Source organism: Thunnus albacares, chromosome 17, assembly GCF_914725855.1.
Source record: "Thunnus albacares chromosome 17, fThuAlb1.1, whole genome shotgun sequence".
NCBI classification, from domain to species: domain Eukaryota; kingdom Metazoa; phylum Chordata; class Actinopteri; order Scombriformes; family Scombridae; genus Thunnus; species Thunnus albacares.
This window is the reverse complement of record NC_058122.1, coordinates 21,341,953-21,359,081: the sequence shown is the minus strand read 5'-3', so window position 1 is coordinate 21,359,081 and position 17,129 is coordinate 21,341,953. Positions and strand designations below refer to the sequence as shown.

Here is a 17,129-nt window from a genome sequence, read left to right as displayed (position 1 = left end):
TGGATTTGGAGCGACAAGGCGACTTTAAAGTCGGGTTATGCCTGCGTCTTCCGTAGGATTACACCAGAATCCCAATGGTTTTAAACAGTCACACTCTGCCACTCAAAGCTAGACATTTTCGTTTGGAGCGTTTATTAAAGGAGCTTGGGAGTCTGTGGTGACAAGTGAAGCGTTTTGTAGAAATGGAATGAGGGATAGAGAAGAACAGAACTCAGCAACTAGGGTTTTTCTTTTTAAAAGTTTCAGTCTCAAGACTTTCATAGCCTTTGTCACTCTGTTTAGAAAAACAGTCACAAACATCACCGAGGGACACGGTGGCCCCGAGGAAGAAGCAGAGAGTCAGAGACAATCTGTGAGTGGCGATAGCCATGACTTAATAAGATGGTTTTCATATTAAGATTACCATTTGGGAAGGAGAAGAGGGACCTCCCCATCTGTAGCGCTTATAAAAGGTTGATGCAAGTACTTGGTTTTCCCCTCCCACATCCAGCATAATTGGGAGGGAACGGAGGACGGGTTATGGATGAGTAAAGCTAAGAAGCATCACATGATTAAGGGGTGATGCTAAATAAGAGGCACTGTCCATTTTTAGGGAGATTGTTTGTGCTTTCTTGCTATTTTGTTTCATCTCATTTTCATACTCTTACAAAAGATGAGGCTCATGAAGGCATGACAGAGATTAATAGGAAAATACAAAGTAGTTATTTTTACTTTTCGTTTGATGTAAAAACTTGTTATTTTGAAGATGAATTTGATGTTATTGTAGCAGATCCATCCCTGGTCAACCTTGTGTCATAAAGTAATGGAAGAATTGAGTATTGTGTGTCAGGTTTTAAAAATAGTTTTCCTCCAATGCAGGAAAACATCAACCTGAATGTGCTGGACTGTGCAGTAAAACTCCATGATATAACATGTCTTTGGTAGAAGTAGAAGTCAGAAGTAAGCAAGATAGTTTTCTCAAGAAAACATTTTTTTTTCCCTCATTGCTACAGAGATTTTAATTTTTAAAAGCTAATCTTGCAAGATGACTTTAATTGTGTGTGGGATGAACATTCAAAACACTCCACTAAAAAGATATCATCCAGCATCCCAAAACAATTATGTGCATATTTAGACCACTTTGGTGTGTCTGACTCGCTTTTGTTACATCTCTCAGTCCACTCAGAGAAAACAATACTCTTTTCTCCATGCACCATTCCTTAACCATTAAATCTATTTAATGTTTTTAACAACATGCTAACTACAACAATCTGTGAGAATGGCATAATTTGTTCACCTTGAAAGAATAAGCCAACAAAAACGGAGAGTAAATAGCAAAATCTCCTTCCTCTGTCCATGTTTTCCTTGTGAAAACAGAGAAGCTCTTTTGCAAACGGCCTCCTCTGTCAGCTTTGCTCTGTTTATCTTTTCTTCCTGTCACCCCCAGCTCATCAGTGAAATGGTTGGTGAGAGTATGGATCCAGTTCATGACAATCCATCATTTATGACAAGTACACACAGTAATCTATTTTAAACAGCAGGGTATGATGCTGATGATGCATGGCAGAAGGGGGTACACAGTATACACACTTATGGGCGTGCATATTGATAATCAATTTTCTTCATTTTAACCACTGCAGGAAAAAATTAATCTCTGTAGGAGCCACTTCGCGTTGCAATTTTTGAACTTAGTGAATAATATGCGTTGTGATTTTCTGTATTGACACCTCTCACTGTTATAATACTGGAGAGAACTGGCAAGAGCTAAATTGAAACATGACGCTGGAAATGCTTCTAACAAAGTCCATTTAGTCCATCCATCTTATTAGTCTGAACACAATGGGCTGCAAATGGTACCGAAATAAGTAACAAAGCAAACACACCCAGAGTCTTATTGTATATTGATCTGTCAAGGCTAGACGAGAGTTTTAGTTACACAGACAGGCAGATCCGCTACAGAAGCAAAAATAATCTCACTAGTTGAGTTCAACCTCATTAAAACATGCCCATGTGCCCCGCATGTGTACCTTGACTGTAAGTAGGAAGACAGAATAAGTGGTGTGATCACAGAATTGACCGCTGTCGGTTCTCGCCCAGCTGTTGCTTTTTCACAAGGATTGTTCATATAAGTGATGAGATTTTCTTCTTTGCAGCCTTCTTTGCAGATTCCTCCATGTTTCATATTTGCTTGGATTGTTAAAGGATGTGGCAAATATTATCATGGCAACTATCCAGTCACACTGTGCAACAGTCTAATGCTCGATGCCCACGCCATTACAGAAAAAAAAAAAAAAAAAAAAATTCTAGACACATTCATGCCACAGCATAAATGTGTCATTTATATTGAGAAATAACTGTTAGGAATTGTAACAATATATTATATCTATGTAATTGAGACAGCAGTCACCAACTGGACCCCTCTAATTCAGTTCTTTGTCCTCTAAGCTACCATTCCCTCCTAGCCCATTTTGCCTCTTTTTACTACCTGTCCCTCCCAGTATCCCATCATCACCTTCTCCTCCCTGTGCTCTCGGTGGCAGTAAGCCCATGAATTCCAGACCATTCTTTGGAGATATCTGTGGGCTTTCTTCTTGCTCCCAGCCCCTGTTGCTACAATTTCAATCTGCCTGCCGGTTTGAAGGGGCTGCCAGGTGCTTCTGGCTCAACCATATGTCCTCTGACACTCTGTCTTGGGGATAGGGGAGCAGGGAAGGAGGAGGGGGGGGTTAAAGATGAGGCTATCTGGAGCTACCTCTGAGAACTACTCTCCCTGAAACTCAGTTGGCTGACATGTGGCAAAAACACAACCCACCAAAACTAAACTCCGTCCCTAATTCCTCTTTGCGCTAGCCCTGAGCGAGGTTCAGATATAGGGATGGCAGCGAGTTCTTCACTGGGTCCCCATGGGGTCGGAACAACAGATCCTGTTTCAGTGAGCCAGTTGGCTTGGTGTGGCGCAGTGACCGCATCACCATCTTCGGCTCAGAGTCTGTCAGTCAGTCACAGTCTGCTGGTCTGCGGCTCCAGTGGTCAGGCAGGAGTTCATGCTTTTCTGGTGTCTTTGTCTGAATGTTTCTCTGACTGCCAGACACTTCTCTCAACTCTGAAACCTCAGTCAGTGCCTGAAACTCTCTTTTTTTTTCTCTGTTTCCGATCCAGGGCTGTGATTGCTGAACTGGTCACATCATCGGCCCAGCTGCTCCTCATGCCTCTAGGTAAGGCCTGTAAGCCTGGTGATAGTTCTGCTTGCGCAAAGGCAAGATGAAACACACACGTTCATGCACAAATGCGTACACGTACACACATATCAGAGTTTGAAGGCACTTGACAGCGGAGTAGCAGCATAAATAACAGCTAAATGTCCCCTTTGATTTGTATCCTGAAACTCTCCAGTGCAAGATGGGCTGTTGTTTAGAGTTTTAACAGAATAAACAACAGCCACAACAGGGGTTCTTGTACTGAGACTGACATGTGGGAATGGCTTTCCCTTATTAAGTATCTGCTCTGCCCTTTTGTTTTTTTCAAAGCAGCAGGCGCACATTTTCCCAGAGGTCTGGCCAGCCCAGCAGTGTCCTGAAGTTACCAGAACTGTGGGATGTATTGTGACAGACTTAAAATGTGAGGAAGAGGAGCCCTCATCACCCATCACCTCTGTTAGATGAAAGGCCCCGAAAGCAGCCTGCCACCCCACTGGACACAGCTCAGCTGTTACAAGAAGTGTTTGACAGAAGTGGCAGGTACTTGACCTTCTCTCTGGCTTTTTCCTCTTCTTCTCTCTCTCTTTTTCTTTCACTCGCTTCCTCGGTGTCGCTGTTTTGCGACAGGCTGACCACTCTCGACCCCGCAGCCTCTTGGGTGTTGTCGGGGAGCTAAGAGCCCCAGTGTGCTGTAATATGCCTGCATTTCTTGTTTGTTTATTCCCTCTATTTTCAACACTTTCCTTGCGCATGCCGGAGATATAGTCTCCCTAGATATAATCCAGAATCACAATAAAGATTCTGTCACCGCCTTTGGTTGTGATGTTGATCTTCAGCCAAGCATGCAATGCTGTATTAATGTAGAGGTGAAAGTTGCTTTGTTTGTAGGTAAGTTGCTCTCAAAGGTCAGGATGGTGAGGCGAAGTGGAAAGATGAATCGCTGCTCAGTAGTAAAAATGAGTAAAAGCTAACGCGGGTGAGCTCAAATGGCATAAACATGGGTTCTGTTACTTGTATGGCGTTACATGAAGATTATGACATTACAACAACATCCACCAGGGAAATCAAGGGAGACTTACAGTGGCAAACATAGTAGGTTGCCTACTGTATTCTGAGTCTAGATCTGCATGTCTGTTGGGAAGGCAGCTGAATTTTTAACAGCCTTGATGCACATTTCCATTTCTCCGGCAGACAGTGTCCCATGTATTCATCTCTCCTAACAATGGCGAAATGTCAGCATACTTTCAGGCTGCTCTAAATTAAACATTCATCCCCTCTGAGTATACAGCTATAGAGCTGTTCTTGCCATTTCCTCCCACACTATTTTTCTATTTTCACATTGAAGGCTTTGGCCAAATGACGAACAAGATACTTTCTCTCACTTTGAACCAGATGGTAATGATGTAGAGTATTTAGATTTTTTTTTTTACTTTACAAATATGCCAAATGACAATTGTCTGGCTTACTTTCATGGTCATATCCCAAATGTCCCAGGCCTCGATATGTGCAATGGCCAAGAAAGTTGAAGACAAGACTTAAGATGGGGAGGGGGATATTTTATTAATGGGAACTATTAATATTCCATCGCAGTGGGACGATGGTGTGTTTCTTTTTGCAGAAGCATAATGAATAACTGAGCGCCTCCCTGGTACTCGATTCCTCAGCATGAATATTCAGGCTCTGGTGGTGTATCATGGGAGTGTTGAGAGCCTCTTCTCCACCCTGTAGTGGATCACACCCAAGCATTTTGCCTCAACTCTCTACTCCTCTCTTATTTCCTAAATAAGAGAGGAAGGAATAGACTCAGGCATGTGACCAGTAGCATCTGGGGACTGGCGCCTATAGATCTGATGCTTGGCTCTCAATAACGGCCCTCCACAGAGGCTGGATTGATTGATTACACTAGTGTGGCTTTGTGTGGGTTTTTAATTGATTGATTAATTGTGGGCCTTGGCTGAGATGTGATTGATTATGAGTAGTCAGCAGCGGGTCGGGGTTGGGCTGTCAAAGCCCACAGGGTGAGAGGTGAGCTCTTGTGGCTACTGTAATACGCTCGTTCTTTTATCCAACAATCCCACTTTCATCGCCGATGCTCGGTACAGCCACACATTGTCCTTGCCCCGGTCACCTCTCTGGAGATCTTGTTCCCCCTCGTTTCAGTGCGTATGTGCATATGTTCACATGTTGTGTTGCCGGGAGCTCTCTATGTCCTGTTTTTGCCAGGAGAGTGTTCAATAATGTCAGGTCTGTGGCATTCAGTAGATACAACAAAGAATTCCTTACAAACCTCAAAGACTTATCTGTCATAGAGCCCGCACTTGGAAATAGAAACAGCTCAAACATAAAGAGAAGAGGAACAAAGAGAGGCTAAGTTTAAAGAATGCATGTGACAGTGTGGAATAGAAAAGGAAAAGAGTGACCCTACTCCAGAAACCCCATTCAGATGATTAATGAATAAGACAGAAAGAAAGAAGGAAACAAACAAAGAAAAGGCAAAAAGAAAGCAGGAATCAATTTTATAATATAGACCAGGCAGAGCAGACAGTTGGAGTTGTACGCTACTATGTTTTGATAAAATATTCATGTCCCCCAGTCTTTGACTTTTCCTAAAATAATATTGTGAAGCACCCCCTATTGTTAAAAATAGTGAAGATGAATCCAGATTAAAAACATTTATACCTGTAACCGCCACCTGGTAAAATATACCCGTATATTAAATGCATTTATTTTTTGCGTAGTTCCGTGTTTAAACATTCTAAGTTGCTAGGAAACAGCATCCGTTGGAGTGTGTGATCTGACAAGTCATAATTAAATTATAAAAAGAGCAGACAAGAATGACCTGCAAAAAAAAAAAAAAAAAAAGAAATTCTTCGCCAAGTGCTTGAAGTGCAGGAAAGCAGTCTGTGGAAAATTCACAGTCAAGGTGCTGAATGTCTCAAAGTGTTTTTTAGGGACACAATCAGATGTGTTCAAATGACGATGAAGATACTCATAAATAATTCATTATGTATAAAGTTATTTGTAGTTTTCATGAATGAAACAGCAAAAGAGAAATATACGTCATGCTGTTATAAATTAAAATATAAATAAATTAATAACTGAAAACGAGAAATTGTGCGCTTGACTTTGTCATGTCAGCTTTGTTGCGACACTAAAGGGTGGGTCCATTATTTTTGGTTTTTCTTTTGAGGTTTTTATATCATTCTGTAGCTTCCCAGTAGTGTTCCACATGTATTCAACTCCGGAAATTCAAATTTTGGTTGAAGTACGTATGTTCTAGTGTCAAAATGCCATTTTCCCAAGCCCTTCTAAGAACTTTTCCCCATGTGACCCGACATAGGTTTCTGCGTGATGACGTTGCTACATACAAATCGATATAAGCCCCCTTAGCCTGCCTAGCCAGCAGCCACAGAAATGGACAGAGCACCTACATGCTGCTGCTGCTCAAAGTTTAAAAAAATAAATTCTGAGCTCTCCTCCCACCAGCAAATGGCTCCGGATCAGAGTAGATCACTGGAGTCATCATTCCTACAGGATCCTGACATGAACAAAAGTCGTGTATTTACAATAAAGTGACAAGTAAAAACGAGCAATAAATAGTTTTATAGATCAGTGGAAACATTTTATTGTCCCAGACTTTCTATTTTCCTCTCTGGTTTTAGAGGTCTTTAATGACACTAAACACATAATGATGATTTTAGCTGAATTTGAATTGTGCAAATTTTATTTTATCCCCGGAGTGAAAGCTGACAGTGTGAATTATTTTACACTCTGATTCTGTCAATGCAGCTCAGAATAACTTGAGACAAATGTGTGATGATGACTGGAAAAAACATTAGAAAAATAATCCACACAGTGTTAATTGGCTCCCATGATTATAAATGTGATGTTGTGGTCAGATAGACCTCACTCTGTGGTCTGGTATTACATTCAAGTTTTTTTTATGTGACATATTTCATCATCTAACTAAATAGCAGAACAATACTCACTCTATACTTAAGTCATATATAATAATTCCTGCATGTATTTTAAGCCTTAGCCTACTTTTAATATGTGGAAATTATTTCTAGTGTTTCTACATCTTCTTATTTTATTGTATGATTACAGCTTTCATTAACATTTAAAAAAAAACAAGATGGAGTCATCCTTTAAATCACCCATAAGTGCAATAGTTGTTGTTATTATAGATCATTATTGTCTATTTGGGGTATTTAGGCTACTTTAGTAATTTAGATAACTTGGGTTATCTCATTATGTGATGAATGTCGTTTTATAATAATATCGACCCACTCAAATATGTGAAAAAACTCTGGACAAAAAGCCAATGCATTTCCATCACTGTATAGTACTGGAGAAATACAATTGACCGAGTTATGAGAATTTTAGATTATTGTCAAATTTGTGCCTAGTTTATAAAATTTTAAATGGTTTGGCCCCTCCTCCACTATGTGATTTTGTGTACACTTGCTCAGTAAGTTCTATTAGATCCTCCAGAATATCCTCTATGCAAAATTGTACCATTTCGTCGCACTGCGTTTGGGCAGTCAGCGTTCTCTGTGAAAGTCCTACCTGATGATATGAAGAACTATAGTTCAATAAGTACATTCAAGGCCAAATTAAAAAATCTACTAAAGACCAATCAGCTGTGTGACCACTGAGTCTAAACTCCATCTATGGTCTTCTCATTAGCGCAGGTAGTCTTGCTTTTAATTTGACACGTTCACATTATTAATTTCTAACTGACATTGTGAGTGTAAGTGATGTGCTGTTGTATGTAGCTTTGTATTTTGTATAATGTGTCCTGTGTGTTTTTTGCTTTGTACTGTTTGTTATTGTGTTGTTATATGTTTTAATTGTAAGGGACTGAAGATTAAAATGAGTTTAAGCTAACTCTGGTGCAGTACATCAAATGTTAACATTTATGTTTAAAACTGTACATTGTCCCAATAAATACAATACAATGAAAATATTTCTTTCTAATACCAATCAGTGTCATTTTAGACTGATTTATACTACTACAGACCAAAACACTGGTGATGATTAAACAAACTCATTTTGTGACTTTAGACATTAGTTTGTGCAGACAATGCCTTAATACAATGACGGAATATATTTTTTTAGTATTAGCAATGCAGCAGCCAGGTGCACGGGTAGCCCACATTTCAACAGTAGTCCTATCATTCTCAACAAATGATTCACTGTCCCACTGGTCTAATAAATAAGAAAGTTGTTTGTCTGTTTTCACTTTTAATTCGGATTGGATTAGATTGGGGACGTTGGGTGTATGGCGACCAAGTCACAATGCTTCGATGCGTCACAGTCATTCAGGACGTGTGACAGGTAAACAGATGAATGAATTAACAATAAAACAAACAGGAGACAAATAAGCGAATAAACAAAGAAACAAATGAACTAATAAAAACAAAGGAAGGAACAAATAAATGATTTAATGAATGGACTATAGACTCTAGCATGGGGATGGTGAGTGTGTGTGGTTATCAGTCACAATCTGTTTGTTTATAGTCTCCCTAGATATAATCCAGAATCACAATAAAGATTCTGTCACCGCCTTTGGTTGCTTAAAGGGCAGGACGAGCATCTTGACAGGTTAAGACTTTGTCAAATCACTCATTAAATCGGCGATACGACAGGAACATGCACTTATTGTGCTCTATTTACTGAGCAAGTCTCTCAGGGAAATGTCAGAAGCTGTTGGGAAGGCACAAATGTGTTTTGCTAATAAATATCCAAAAGCTGCTCTAAGTAAGTACAAGATTAAAGAGAATAAACACTAACAAACAGAGACACTGAATGCATGTTCCAGGACACTGATTGCATGTTCACGCATACCTCTTTAGACTGTTAGTACTCATGGTTTAGCGCCTTTGCTGTCATCTCAGGGTCAAAAAGTGTAACTCTCATGCAAGTCATGTTATAGAAAAGACAAACAAAAAACGTGTGCGTTGTAATTTTACTTCTGCCAATTTTCTGCAGACAGCTTTTAGTAGTATTCTTTAATGAGAGACTAAATGAGGCGTGTTTTCTATAGTGGCAACTTATTACTTTTTTCCATTCATGGCCCTGTTGCCTCTTGAACCATCACTTCAGGCAAGATTACTTCAGTAATAGTTAAAGGAAATACTTTTACTACCTGCTTATTTACCTGCCCATTGATTCTATCAGACGTTTTATAGTGTTTTGATCACTTGCTAGCTTGCAAGAAGTCATTAGGTAAATGGACTGCATTTATATAGCGCCTCGCTAGTCTTCCGACTACTCAAGCGCTTTACACTACATACTAACATTCACTCATTCACACACACATTCATACACTGATGGCACAACCTTCAGGAGCAATTTTGGGGTTCACCGCCGCCGATCGTCCGATTAGTGGACTACTCGCTTTCCCTCCCGAACCACAGCCTCCCCAAAGGTGAAGGGTCTGTTGAGTAGTATTGAGTCCACATTATATTAGCCTACAAATAGTATGCACTTTGCACTTTGAAAAGTTCAAATGGAATGAAACATTTGCAGTCTTTGCACTTAGTACTTTTGCGCCTTTTTGCCCTTTTAAATTTTAGATTGAAAAGCAAAAATGACTCCTCTATCCATTGAATGTCCTCGTGTGTGGGTCCTACTTTGCTGTGATCAGTCTATTTGAATACTGATATTAACCATACTGTTAAATTGATATGAAAAAATTCATACACAACTCTGTTCAGTCAGATACATGTGTTTAACTGATTCATCAAGGTAAGCATTTATGATATAAAGGCCCAGGTGCATGCATTCAGAACTTACAATGGTACATATGCTGTCAAGTGTAGTGGCCTTGAGGAGAGAAGGACTGTTTCTTTGCTCGTTGAGCACAGAGAGGAATGGCTTGTGATAAGTTCAAGACTGAAATTTGCAAGGATTTTTGCAAGACCTTCCAGCTTCAAGTCAACAGTGGAGCAAAATGTTCATAGCTGCCCCCCCACCGCATGTCCTCGTGTTGTGTCTTCTCCCTTTCCTGGACACTCCACAGAGAGATGTGTGAGTGGGCCGCATATCACAGCAATCCGTCAGCCACACTCTCCCAAATTTGGTGTATGGTATTATGAAAGTGGCACTAAAATACATCAAATTCCCATATCCTACAGTAGAACAGACACAAATCAAAACCTCAAGTCAGTCTCTTGAGTCCTCTTTAAACTGCAAACATATACATTCACTTTCACAACACCAACTTATACCATATACATACATACATATTATACTTATATAAAATAAGGATTCCTGCTGGCCAGGCAGATGCCACGACTTGGTGCTGCAGAACAACATGGCATCATGTGTCGTGACAAGAGTAAACCTGAAGTTAGAGGGCACATTTTCCACTGACTGACTCGAAGTTAAAGTAACCCGGCTCTCTGCTGGCAGCTGGCAGGTTTACATATATCTAGGTGATAGAAGCTATGTCCTGTTCACATGGCCAATGACAGCCCTGACCCACTCCTGGACCCTTCTCTTGCGTGCAATTTGCACTCTGTCACGGAGTGCACTGTAGGTTTCATGGACAGCTGGTGGACTTGCTTGGACACTGTCGACAAGAAAGGTCCTGTCATGTGCTACAGTTCAAATCAACACCATCAGTATGTAGCCTAAGGTCTGAACTTTGATGGATATGCAGCTTAAATTAAATCAGTGTCTGACTCTGATGATGACGGCCTCTTCTTTTATGTCCCCTGTCAGCGCTCCGCCTTCCATCTGTAGCTAATAAATGATGGCTAGTCTGTTTTGAGTTCTCGTCAACATTTTCTTATAACTTGAGGTCAAACTATTTCTTGATTTCATCAAAGTTGTGCCTCTGAAGTTACAGCATCAGCAGCAGTTTCCTGCATCAGTGATTTCTCTGGGTTGTTCACTACTTACACTGTGAAAATCATATATTTTTGGGTCTCGTTGCCATTTTGTCACATAGTGCACATAGGGTTTTCTAAGATGTCTAACTATGCCCGCTAACATATTAACATCGCCATTGCAATTTATCAGAGACAAATTTGAAATGTGGAGCATGTTAGATAAAGACCTAATTTGTATACCATGTTGTAAGTACCTTTGTTCAGAAGTTGTCTTAACAACAACTCAAGACAAGTGTGAGTGAGGCCTGTGGTGTTTGGTGCTGGTTCGTACCTTAGAGCGGGAGATGCATCAGACTTAGGCTTTGCACAGCTTGTATGTCCCCCATGGGGCCCAACAGCAGAAGCAGTAACGGAGTGAATGCTACTAACCCTTCCTGCTTCCATTAGAGACAGAAACTAGAGGATTACTGCCAGGGGCAAGGCTAATGACTGTCATGGCCACAGAAAGCCGATTTACTGAAACCGTGGCAGGGAGGCGTGAAGCCAAAATCTCCCACTAAGACCCAGTGTGAGAGGCCTTAATAAAGGAGACACTCTGCCTTATCGTCTGCTTTCTTCAGTGTAAAAGTTGTAGAAATCGCAAAAGAAGAGTATGCAATATGTGCATCACTTGTGGTAATTTCTATGACTATTCAACCAAAGAGAAAAAAAAACATGAGTATGTAAGAAATAATTGGAAATAAAGACAATCAAATGGTGATAATATTTCTTCGCAGATCCACAAACCTGACATAAAACCCTTTTGCAGCCAAATCTCCAGGAGGGATTTGTCATTCGCTTTAATATTCATGCTACGAGGCACAGTAGAAATAAATAGTCCCATCGTCATTACTAACTCATAAGACATAAGTCACTAAAAATGATAGTGTTGTAAGTGAGTGGGAAGTTACAGACAATGAGTTGCCGCCTTTGTTACGGTAACAATACAGTTGTGAGAAGAACGTGACAAGACGTTTTTAAATGTTAATGCTGTTTGAGGTTTAACGCAGGCACTTGACGACATTCATGTTTCCATTGTATGGGTTATGGTTTTGCAAATAAAAGCATTTTCCATAACTAGGACGTAATCACTGAAAATAGAGGCCATGTGATGGGAAGTGGGGGTTACACATTAAAGGCCGGGGTTTTCTTTGTTTTGTTTTTTTTTTTGTGGCATGTTAAGGAGCGAAACCCAGTGTGAAACACAGCGCTGAATGCAACGAGATCCGTCCCCGCTGCCAAGACGCCTTTATATTCCACACGACACCGTCAAGAGACACTTCAGCTCAGTGACATTTAAGAATATCTGATCTGAGGAAGTTCTTTCGTTTACTGCTGCTTCTCTTATTCCCTCCATTTTCTCTCCCTCCTTTTCTTCCACCCTCGCAGTTGTTCTCCCCTGCTCCCTTTCCTGTCTACATAACATGCACATACGCATACACACACACAAACACACATGCCTGGGCATTGATTCGGCTAGTTCAGAGTGTGCAGGGGCAAGAGAGAGCACTCATGGAGAAGTTTGTACAATTGATCTCTGGAGGGCTTGAGATGCAGGACCCACACACTTCTCTTTCTGAGTCTTTCTCTCTTTCTCTCGCAGCCTCTCACACTCATTCTCGTTTTCTCTCTTCTGGTCCTTTGTTTCCTTCGGCTGAATATGCATTTTCTGGATTAGAGTGAAGGAAGGAAGGAGGAAAAGGAAAAAGGGAGGACATTGCTGCTCTAAGTCTGCGGTTATAGGAGCTCAACTGTGGAGTTTGTGCAAAAAAAAGGGGGGGGGGGGGACTATTTCATCCCTGGAGGAAGTATCTTGGTTCACTTGGCAGTAGGACTTATGGATGTTAGACAATGTGTGTCAGCTTGCAGATCAGTGCTTTCTGCGGTTAGTCCTCTATTAGGGAATCCACGGTGCTTTAGTTTAAGGTTATAAAAGGAGACTTCACCATTTCATTTATACATGTGTGTCCCCTGACTCACTATTTAGTTTAGCATACTATTTCCCTTGCTCTGCTTAATCACGGTATCCAAATATGTTTCATCATCCTGCAAATTCATCCTGCAAATGTCTTTAAAGCGGCTATAATCAATATTTTTATGGAACTATGGATCACGTGACTTTTTGTATGTGAAAAGAGTCACAACACGCAGAGAATTATCACCTGACATTGAAGTTCCCCTCAGCACTATGAGGCTTTATAATGTCTTTCAGCTCAATGTTTTGGCCGATGGCTTTTGATTCACTCTCATCACTCTCATTGTGTCATTTTTAGTGGAAAAACTCTTAAAACACACTGCAAACCAAACACCTGACAAAGTTAGTGATTAGTTGGTCAGTATAGTGGTGCATTTAGCAGCTAAAGAAACAAGATATTTCCCTCAGAATTAAGTGAAGGGTGAGAATGGACCAACGAATTCAAAGGACTGATAATGTTAGATGTGTAAACACACAAGTGTTTGCTAATCATCAACTTGAAAGGTGGTAATATGTCAGTGTTTTGTTTACAGCTTGTTTCCACTACTCACAAGTGGCCAAAAAAAAAAATCAGTTATTGCAGGTTTAACTCAAAAGCAAAAAGTTCTAAAAAATAATGTAATATCTTTATTTTTATGGCACTTATCAAAACAAAATTACAAAAACGCTTCGCATAAAAAATCAAATAAAAACACAGCAATAACAGAATAAAGTTACTAAAAGAGCAACATAAAAATTAAAATAGTAAAGCCCATAAAACAGAATAAAAACTAGAATCAGGTGAAATCAGGGAAGGCGGTGCGATAAAAGTATATTTTGAGCTTATATTTAAAAGAAACCACTGACCCAGCCTGCCTTATTTCCGCGGGCAGGGTGTTAAGAGCCTCAGGGCTCTTAATTCAAAAGCTCTGTCCCCATTCATCTTCAAAACCAAGAGTCTGGAACAGATACAAGACCCCTGCCCGAGGATCTCAAAGTGCGAGCGGGGTCGTACAAGGATAAAAGATCTGAGATATATTGAAGAGTCAGACCATTTAGTGTCTTGTAAGTAATTAAAAAAACCTTGAAATCAATTCTAAAACATACTGGACGCCAGTGTCAAGAGGCTAAAACAGGGGTGATGTGTTCAAAACTATTTACTCTGGTTAAAAGCCTGGCAGCTGTACTGTCTGTAACCGGTCTACAGTTTTTCTGTCTAGGCTGTTACAGTGAGATAAAAGCATGTATAATAGTTTCTGTATCTTTAAAACTTACAATAGGTCGAATTCTGGCGATGTTCCTTAGTTGATAAAAACATGTTTGTACAAGTTTTGTAATGTGCTGCTCAAAGTTTAAATTATAGTCAAGTAAGATGCCAAGATTTCTAGCAACAGGCTTAATGTATTCAGACAGGTGCTCAGTAGATGCCAGGATTTAAATGTTTTGCTGGAGCCAATTCGAGGAATTTCTGTTTTAATAGAGTTCATTTGAAGAAAATTGTGTAACTCAGCATACTGAGGTCAGCGGGCTTAACAGGGACATACAACTGTGTGTCGTCGGCATAACAGTGAAAGGAAACACCGTGTATACGAATAGTCTGTCTAATAAAATGCTGTGGTCAATCGTGTCAAAAGCTGCGCTCAAATCAAGCAGTACAAGAATGGAACACATACCAGCATCATTGATCATTAAAAGGTCATTTGTGACTTTAAGAAGGGCAGTCTTTGTGCTGTGATGCTGATGGAAACCAGACTGAAAGGTTTCAAAAATGCTGTTTCCTCTCACAGCAGCAGAGAGTTGCTTAGCCAAGTATTTTAGAGATAAAAGGTAAGTTTGAAACAGGTTGATAATTTTCAGGAGCCATAAGGTCCCAGGCTTTTTTAGGAGTGGCTGAACACTTGCGATTTTTAAGTGGTCTGGGACCCAGTCCAGGTATGTGAACTGTTGAAAACTGAGAGCAACCAGGGTCCAATTGATTCAATTACATCAATTAAAAACTTTGTTGGCGTTATATCCAGTGGACAAGAGGACACCTTCATGTTGTATATTAAAAATTTCAGTGCAAATGAGATCCTTGCATGTGGATCGTGTAGAGGAATCGCGTGCGTAACTCAAACAGCCGTGCACGCCTATTATTTTTCACAGCACTCGCTTGCTAAATATCTCTGTTCACGCAAGCAATATTGTAGCCTGCGAGGAGAAAACCACGCTTTGAGCGCGTGACTGTCATCCCCGAGAGCACAACTACTATCACTGCTCTCCTGCTCGTGAAATTTTGGCGAATGGTTTTCCTTTTTGGCAGTAAGTGGGCGGACCCAGTCACCATTGTATCCCTAAATATAATTGGACAGCTAGGTACGGCAACACCTCATGGAACTTTTCATCTGTTTTTAGCATTTTAATTGTATGTCATTTAACACAGCATATGAATTATTACATAAAAATGTGTGTGTGTGTGTGTGTGTGTGTGTGTGTGTGTGTACTCTGTTATACATATACACAAAGGACCAATTTGAGTATTAGACCTGTGTGTTAGTGTATGTGTGAGGGTGTCTATCTTTGTGAGGACCAATTAGAGTTTTAGATTTGTGTGTGTGTGTGTGTGTGTGTGTGTGTGTGTGTGTGCGTGTGTGACAGAGTATACACACATACATAAACTTGCCCCTATCAATAGGTCCACAAGTCACAGAGAGAGAGATAACACAATGGTTGAGCAAAGGCCATTAGGTATAACAGGTATAAAGGCTTTGTCAGTATCAGCTAAGACAATGTGTTTATTGGCTACTCTGTATAGTTGTGGTGATGTAGGCAATAGCTTATATTTTTAAGAAAGAAAGCTCAATCAGATACAAAGTTTCTATACTTTTATTTTTTAACACTGCTTTTATAACTTTCAAGGCCAAAGAATTACATCTTGAACATGAACCAAACAGTTTTACCAAAATATCCAATATAAAAACAACTATAAGATCTAAGTAAAAAGAAGAAAATGTCTCAGTGTTTTATCAAATTAATGTCAAAGATGGAAGAAACAAAAGAAACAAAAGACAGCTCAGACAAACACATTCAATAAATTACTGAATGAGTACAGTTTTACATTTTTCCAAAGAATTTGAACATGAACCTACGGAAGCGTAATGCATTCACTTAAGAAAAAAAACAAAGTTGTTTTTCTGAATTAATAAGATAATTATCTCAGAAATCATAGCGCCTTTTACACAGTTTGTTCAAGGCTCACTGTTCTGTATAAAAGGTACAGACACGGAGTGGGGGGGCTACGGAGGCTGGATGACTGTGTGCGTAAAGGGGACAGACGTCAGGCGGTGCAGTGTACAGCTGCAGTGTTGAGCGGAGGTGTGTGTTCGGGTGTTTGTGCTTTAAAACGTAACCGCTGTGAAACAATCAGAAAATAACAGTTTATTGATCTGATTCACTTTGCTTTTTCGCTACCAGCGCTCCCTCTCTTCATTCACTCTCTAGCTCACTCGATCACAGCTGCTCTCTCTCTTTTTCTCTTGTCTTTTTTAAAATGAGTTGGGAAGCCGACAGAAGAGTCTAACTTAACTTTTAATGTTATCAAACGAAGAGTAATGTCCTCTCCTCGTCATAGTAACGTCTCTGTACTCCCTCATGGCAGAGTCTGATCTCCGTCACGCCTCTGAATCTGGAACGCCGGCATGCTATGTAAAAGCACACACAGTTAGCTTTATGCCGGGTTTGTTTAGTTCAGCGTAAAAAAACAAAAGGTGGATCCTCTTTACAGCTATAATGCGGGTTCTCTGTATAAAAGAGGCTTCTGAGAAAGACTTTCACTGAAAAAAATTGAGTGAATTAACGAGATACCTCAAAATCCCAAGAGAAGCTCTCATTCCTACTTGAGAGCTCTTAGCAAACACGTCCCCCTGTTCAGTTTAATCCAGTTTTATTGAAACATTGGGTCTTTAAGTAATATAGATGGTATTGTTATTGGTTTGTCGACTTTGCACAGGCACCTCAGGACAGGCAAAAATGTTTCATCAAAGCCCAGAAACACACCAGACTGCCTGCAGAGCCAAGAGGTTATTTCAGTTTGCATCAAACAGGTACAGTGGGATGACTGGACTTTAACGCTGTTAGAGA

At 40.2% G+C, this 17,129-nt stretch overlaps 1 long non-coding RNA gene across 7 annotated transcripts in view; it reads left to right on the top strand.

Moving 5' to 3' along the window:
* The first annotated feature begins 3,132 nt into the window (after positions 1-3,132).
* LOC122966386 overlaps positions 3,133-17,129 on the top strand; it is a 53,986-nt gene continuing 39,989 nt past the window's right edge. For all 7 annotated transcript variants that reach the window (XR_006398385.1, XR_006398382.1, XR_006398381.1 and 4 more), the window contains exons 1-2: positions 3,133-3,194; positions 3,510-3,716. This is a non-coding gene — a long non-coding RNA (uncharacterized LOC122966386). The remainder of the gene's footprint in view (positions 3,195-3,509; positions 3,717-17,129) is intronic.